Raw genomic sequence first — 6,640 nt, 5'->3', positions numbered from 1 at the left:
ACATGCACCATGCACACAGAAACACATGCCCGCATGTATGCACACACACATACTCACAAAGCAGAACAACAAAAATTATATGAGCTTCTCAAAGAGGACATCGCTGAGCTTCTATGAACAATGTACAACAGCCCTGAAACATTTAAACCTGGTCTGAAATTAAGCTTTTCATATGTGATCTTGAGGTAACATTTTCATATGAGCAGGCTATTAGGCTGCCGACACTGGTAATTATGGAGAAATTACAGTGACATTAAATGTTGTGTTTGTGGTTACAGCACAAATCTGTTCTGCATATGCCTCAGTGTTGAAACAAGATTAATTAACAACAGTGGTGGAAAGGATGAGCAGAGTGAAAGGAAACAGTGGCGTCCATTAAGAGAGTCCCTTTTATGTTGTAATCAGAAAATTATCATATCCTTATATGGTTAAAAGCATATATGACCCTGGTATCTGACTGGAAACCAAATTCAAGGATTGAAGATGGAGCTAAATGGTATTGTGTCTTCAATCGAAGTGAAGGTACATTTACTTTAAGTCAAGACAAGGGCATTAGGACCAGGTTACCTTTCTGAGACTATAGGAAGATTGAAAACAAGGGAGGTTAAATCTTTCACATTTTTGGATTAACTTACCTCATGTTGAAAATTGCCCTTTTTAAAAAAATTTTTTACAAAGGCAGGCAGACAGGTCAGTATACAGTACATTCCAAATCTATAGCATCACACTGATTATTACACATAAATCTGAGAAATACATTTACATTTTATTCAGTAGTTCCAAAGCTCATTAGCTATGTGCAATAAATCATGGTAGATTGGTGTGTATTAAATCTAGCTCGAATAACACCATTTCCTGTGTTTAGAAGAAATTCAACATACGTCTTTACAATGCCAATACTTGAATATAATAAATGACACAGGGAAAGGCTGTGTAAGTTGTGAGTTCACCCCAAGAGCATGCAGTAATGTAACTGCATTTGAAAATCTTTCGATGTCCCTTTGAGCAAGGCACTTAGCCCTAATTGCTCCTGTAAGTCACTCTGGGTAAGAACGTCTGCTAAGTAAAGGAAATGAAGTAAATGAACTAGAGACCTGTTCGAAGAGACCACTGAAACTGGAGGAGCTGGACAGATGCACCTGGACTGTCTAAACGGCTGGCTGTGTTTGTTATCTGGAGCTCCACAGTAAGTCTATCCATATCTACATGCCGTATTCAGCTGAGAGTGCAGCAGCTGATGGCTCTCATGAACAGGATTAGTGCTTTTGGCTCCACAAGTTTCACATGCTGACGTAACACAGATCTTTCCCCTTGAATTCATCTCAGTGTTAACACATAACAGTCCTGTAACCATAAACATTGGCCAGGAAACATAAAGAACTGTGCGTATATGATCAATCAATACAGGCTCCTTTGGCTGAGTCTGCACCACGATGACAGATAAGGGCAGAACTAGGAATATGTGCATTTATCTACATCAGTTGAGGCTTTGTTGTCTATCGAACTGCAAGCATGGTTAAAGGGGAATGGAAACACTTTAGGAAGTATATCTAAGCAAAGAGATGTACAGTGGGGCAAAAAAGTATTTAGTCAGCCACCAATTGTGCAAGTTCTCCCACTTAAAAAGATGAGAGAGGCCTGTAATTTTCATCATAGGTACATTTCAACTATAACAGACAAAATGAGAAGAAAAAAAATCTGGAAAATCACATTGTAGGATTTTTATGAATTTATTTGCAAGTTATGGTGGAAAATAAGTATTTGGTCAATAACAAAAGTTTCTCAATACATTGTTATATACCCTTTGTTGGCAATGACAGAGGTCAAACTGTTTTCTTAAGTCTTCACAAGGTTTTCACACACTGTTGCTGGTATTTTGGCCCATTCCTCCATGCAGATCTCCTCTAGAGCAGTGATGTTTTGGGGCTGTTGCTGGGCAACACAGACTTTCAACTCCCTCCAAAGATTTTCTATGGGGTTGAGATCTGGAGACTGGCTAGGCCACTCCAGGACCTTGAAATGCTTCTTACGAAGTACTCCTTCATTGCCCGGGCGGTGTGTTTGGGATCATTGTCATGCTGAAAGACACAGCCACGTTTCATCTTCAATGCCCTTGCTGATGGAAGGAGGTTTTCACTCAAAATCTCACGAGACATGGCCCCATTTATTCTTTCCTTTACACGGATCAGTCGTCCTGGTCCCTTTTGCAGAAAAACAGCCCCAAAGCATGATGTTTCCACCCCCATGCTTCAGAGTAGGTATGGTGTTCTTTGGATGAAACTCAGTATTCTTTGTCCTCCAAACACGACGAGTTGAGTTTTTACCAAAAGGTTCTATTTTGGTTTCATCTGACCATATGACATTCTCCCAACCTTCTTCTGGATCATCCAAATGCTCTCTAGCAAACTTAAGACGGGCCTGGACATGTACTGGCTTAAGCAGGGGGACACGTCTGGCACTGCAAGATTTGAGTCCCTGGCGGCGTAGTGTGTTACTGATGGTAGGCTTTGTTACTTTGGTCCCAGCTCGCTGCAGGTCATTCACTAGGTCCCCCCGTGTGGTTCTGGGATTTTTGCTCACCGTTCTTGTGGTCATTTTGACCCCACGGGGTGAGATCTTGCATGGAGCCCCAGATCGAGGGAGATTATCAGTGGTCTTGTATGTCTTCCATTTCCTAATAACTGCTCCCACAGTTGATTTCTTCAAACCAAGCTGCTTACCTATTGCAGATTCAGTCTTCCCAGCCTGGTGCAGGTCTACAATTTTGCTTCTGGTGTCCTTTGACAGCTTTTTGGTCTTGGCCATAGTGGAGTTTGGAGTGTGACTGTTTGAGGTTGTGGACAGGTGTCTTTTATACCGATAACAAGTTCAAACAGGTGCCATTAATACAGGTAACGAGTGGAGGACAGAGGAGCCACTTAAAGAAGAAGTTACATGTCTGTGAGAGCCAGAAAACTTGCTTGTTTGTAGGTGACCAAATACTTATTTTCCACCATAATTTGCAAATAAATTCATAAAAAATCCTACAATGGGATTTTCTGGATTTCTTTCCTTCATTTTGTCTGTCATAGTTGAAGTGTACCTAAGATGAAAATTACAGGCCTCTCATCTATTTAAGTGGGAGAACTTGCACAATTGGTGGCTGACTAAATCCTTTTTTGACCCGCTGTATTTAATACACTATTACTAAAACATATGCATTTAACATAAAAACATCTCTCAATTTTGTATTTTGATCGCCGAATATATTTATTTGAGCTACGGTCAGCGCCATTATAAATTCCTATAGTAACGACTGACGCCAGTGCATCACTGGCAGGAATCATCAAATTGTCTGTGGTATTGAGTTTCGCCCGGAGAGTGAATTGAAGAGAGTGATTTTAGGTGCGGACAACGAAGATGGCAACAACAAGTAGCAATTCAAACATGAACTGTAGAGCGCCAGGCTATATGTATTGGCTCAAAAAATCCCTCGGTAAACTACCGTCGGCTGCCCGACGACCCACGACTTTTGAAGAAGTGGCTCCATGTCCTGAAGAGGAAGGACATGCCAGCTCGAGCTAGCAGGGTCTGCAGACAGCACTTTGCGGAGGCAGACTTTGCAATGAAGGGCACTTTTGATGCGGAAACTGGGAGTTTCCGAATGGAAAGGAGTCATAGGCCCAAGTTGAAGCCCTCTGCTTGCGTCAATTTTACATTTGGAGGGTTATTGTGTAGGGGTTACCGACCGACCATCATCAACATCGCTGAATTCGGAGTCAAGCAAAATCGACTGAACGGAAGAGGCGACGCGAGTCAATGCAATGGAGTCTGAGGTATCGTTAACCGGTCTCGGCTGTTGTTGACTAGGCTAGCGTTAGACACTGCTGGACAACTTTGTTGCAACTCTAGTTGAAGCTAACTAGCGAATTGCATCTGAAGGGTTTTGTGGAACAACCCCGAGCAAATAACGTTAGCAAGCAACTCAACTGCAACTATAATTGCAACAGTTTCTCTGTGTACCCGTTATTAGGTAGTTATTGTAGCTAGCTTCCACCTCAGATAGTCAGGTACTGGAATACATTTTGTTTGACAGATTTGTTTTTGTAGTGTTTTGCTAGCCCCACCTCATTTAGCTAGACTGAAGTTGACATAGCTAAATGTCGCTATATTTTGTGTGTGTGTGTGTGTGTGTGTGTGTGTGTGTACGTTGACAACGCATACAAGACATGTAGCTTGTTAACGCCAACTGATATATTAGGGTTTACTTGTCTTAACAAAATGTTTGTTTGTTTTCAGGATGACATCTTCATCCCTAAAAAGGTTTTCATCCTGGATGAGACTGGAGGAGGCAGAGGAGGTACATGCAAATCCATGTTATTTCTGAGGCTACTGTTTATTTCAAGCATATGCATTGATTCTTGAATATAACTATAGTCTAACAGATGCCTTAATTATTTTCAATCAACAGGAAAGAATGGTTAGTACAGCATGCCAAACTGACCCCTGGGTGCCAGTCTGTTCCTGTGCTGCGGTGAAGAGTTCCACCGGGACCATCACTAAAGAGCTCGGGGCCCAGCTAGATTGAGCCCACGAACATCAGTATACAACCGAGTCCGTCCCCTAAACGCCACAGATGGAGCTGACGGAGAGTGAGATCAATGAAGACCGGAACTCACTGTATGAACCTGAGAGCTCAGAATCACAATCATCACAGTACGAGCCAAGATATACTATCAATCACTTTGTGGGAGCGGGCTGGTGTTCCGAAAATGGAGAAGGAACAAGCCATGGACAGCAAATTCAAAGAAAACACCCATCCATAAAGGGAATCGTGTTTCCACAGATTTTTTTACCAGTTTCAACAGATGTGCTACCTTGTCCCGGTCCTGCTGTTTCGATTCTCTCTCTCAACCTATGAATGCTCAGCTATAAAAAGCCAACTGACATTTGCTCCTGAGGTGTTGAACCCTCCATAACCACTGTGGTTATTATTTTGATGTAAAAACGGCTTTTGTGAAATACATTTGATAGATTGTTTGCTGTGCTGGATGCTGTGTATTCCCTAACTGTCCGAGTGATGGGACATTTATGTCTAACATATTTTGGTGGGTATTTAATCTGCATCTTAACTATTTAAAGTGGCAATCAGCTGTAGAAACAATAACAAAGTGTGTCCCTGCTCCTCTTTCGATAAAAAGCTGAGGGACGGGGCTGGAGAAATCTAACCACTCTCAAATTCATAGACAGGCCTATAGATGCAAGGACTGACCATCCATGATATCAACATTGTAATCCTGTTTCTATGATCTGTTTCCACTACCATGTACCCAGTTTGCTTTGGATAAAGGCATCTGCTAAATGGCATCTATTATTAAAGTCTACTTTGACTCTGCCCACTAGCTTCCCAGTGTTCAGTCGTGGCCAAAAGTTTTGAGAATGACACAAATATTAATTTCCACAAAGTTTGCTGCTTCAGTATCTTTAGATATTTTTTTCAGATGTTACTATGGAATACTGCAGCATAATTACAAGTATTTCATGAGTGTCAAAGGCTTTTATTGACAATTACATGAAGTTGATGCAAAGAGTCAATAATTGCAGTGTTTACCCTTATTATTCAGACCTCTGCAATCCGCCCTGGCATGCTGTCACTTATCTTCTGGGCCACATCCTGACTGATGGTAGCCCATTCTTGCATAATCAATGCTTGGAGTTTATCAGAATTTGTGAGTTGTTTGTTTGTCCATCCGCCTCTTGAGGATTGACCACAAGTTCTCAATTAGATTAAGGTCTGGGGAGTGTCCTGGCCATGGACCCAAAATATCAATGTTTTGTTCCCCGAGCCACTTAGTTATCACTTTTGCCAGCCTGATAAACTGCCAGCCTGTATGCTCTGCAAACAAAATAATCAGAAAAGTTATTCTGATACCGAAACTAAATCACAATGTATTTATAATGAGCAAAAATTCCCTGTCTTAGGTCATTGAGGATCACCACTTTATTTTAAGAATGTGAAATGTCAGAATAATAGTAGAGAGAAAGATTTATTTCAGCTTGTATTTCTTTCATCACATTCCCAGTGGGTCAGAAGTTTACATAAACTCAATTAGTATTTGGTAGCATTGCCTTTAAATTGTTTATCTTGGGTCAAACGTTTCGGGTACCCTTCCACAAGCTTTCCACAATAAGTTGGGTGAATTTTGGCCGATTCCTCCTGAGAGCTGGTGTAACTGAGTCAGGTTTGTAGGCCTCCTTGTTCGCACACTCTTTTTCAGTTCTGCCCACAAATGTTCTATAGGATTGAGGTCAGGGCTTTGTGCTAGCCACTCCAATCACCTTGACTTTGTTGTCCTTATGCCGTTTTGCCACAGCTTTGGAAGTATGCTTGGGGTCATTGTTTATCTGGAAGACCCATTTACGACCAAGCCTTAACTTCTGTACGGATGTCTTGAGATGTTGCTTCAATATATCCACATAAGTTCCCTCCTTATGATGACATCTGTTTTGTGAAGTGCACCAGTCCCTCCTGCAGCAAAGCACCCCCACAACATGATGCTGCCACCCCCGTGCTTCACGGATGGGATGGTGTTCTTCGGCTTGCAAGTGTCCCCCTTTTTCCTACAAACATAATGATGGTCATTAAGGCCAAACAGTTCTA

The 6,640-nt window shown here is 41.7% G+C and overlaps 1 long non-coding RNA gene across 1 annotated transcript; it reads left to right on the top strand.

Annotated features, from left to right (window-relative positions):
- Positions 1–3,305: 3,305 nt before the first annotated feature.
- On the top strand, positions 3,306–6,015 carry LOC109888699 (uncharacterized). The gene is made up of 3 exons (XR_002255182.2): positions 3,306–3,815; positions 4,279–4,339; positions 4,451–6,015. It is a non-coding gene; the product is annotated as an uncharacterized LOC109888699 (long non-coding RNA).
- The last annotated feature ends 625 nt before the right edge of the window (positions 6,016–6,640 follow it).

This window comes from Oncorhynchus kisutch, linkage group LG4 (genome assembly GCF_002021735.2).
Source record: "Oncorhynchus kisutch isolate 150728-3 linkage group LG4, Okis_V2, whole genome shotgun sequence".
Taxonomy (NCBI): Eukaryota; Metazoa; Chordata; class Actinopteri; order Salmoniformes; family Salmonidae; genus Oncorhynchus; species Oncorhynchus kisutch.
This window is presented reverse-complemented; position numbering and strand designations above follow the sequence as displayed.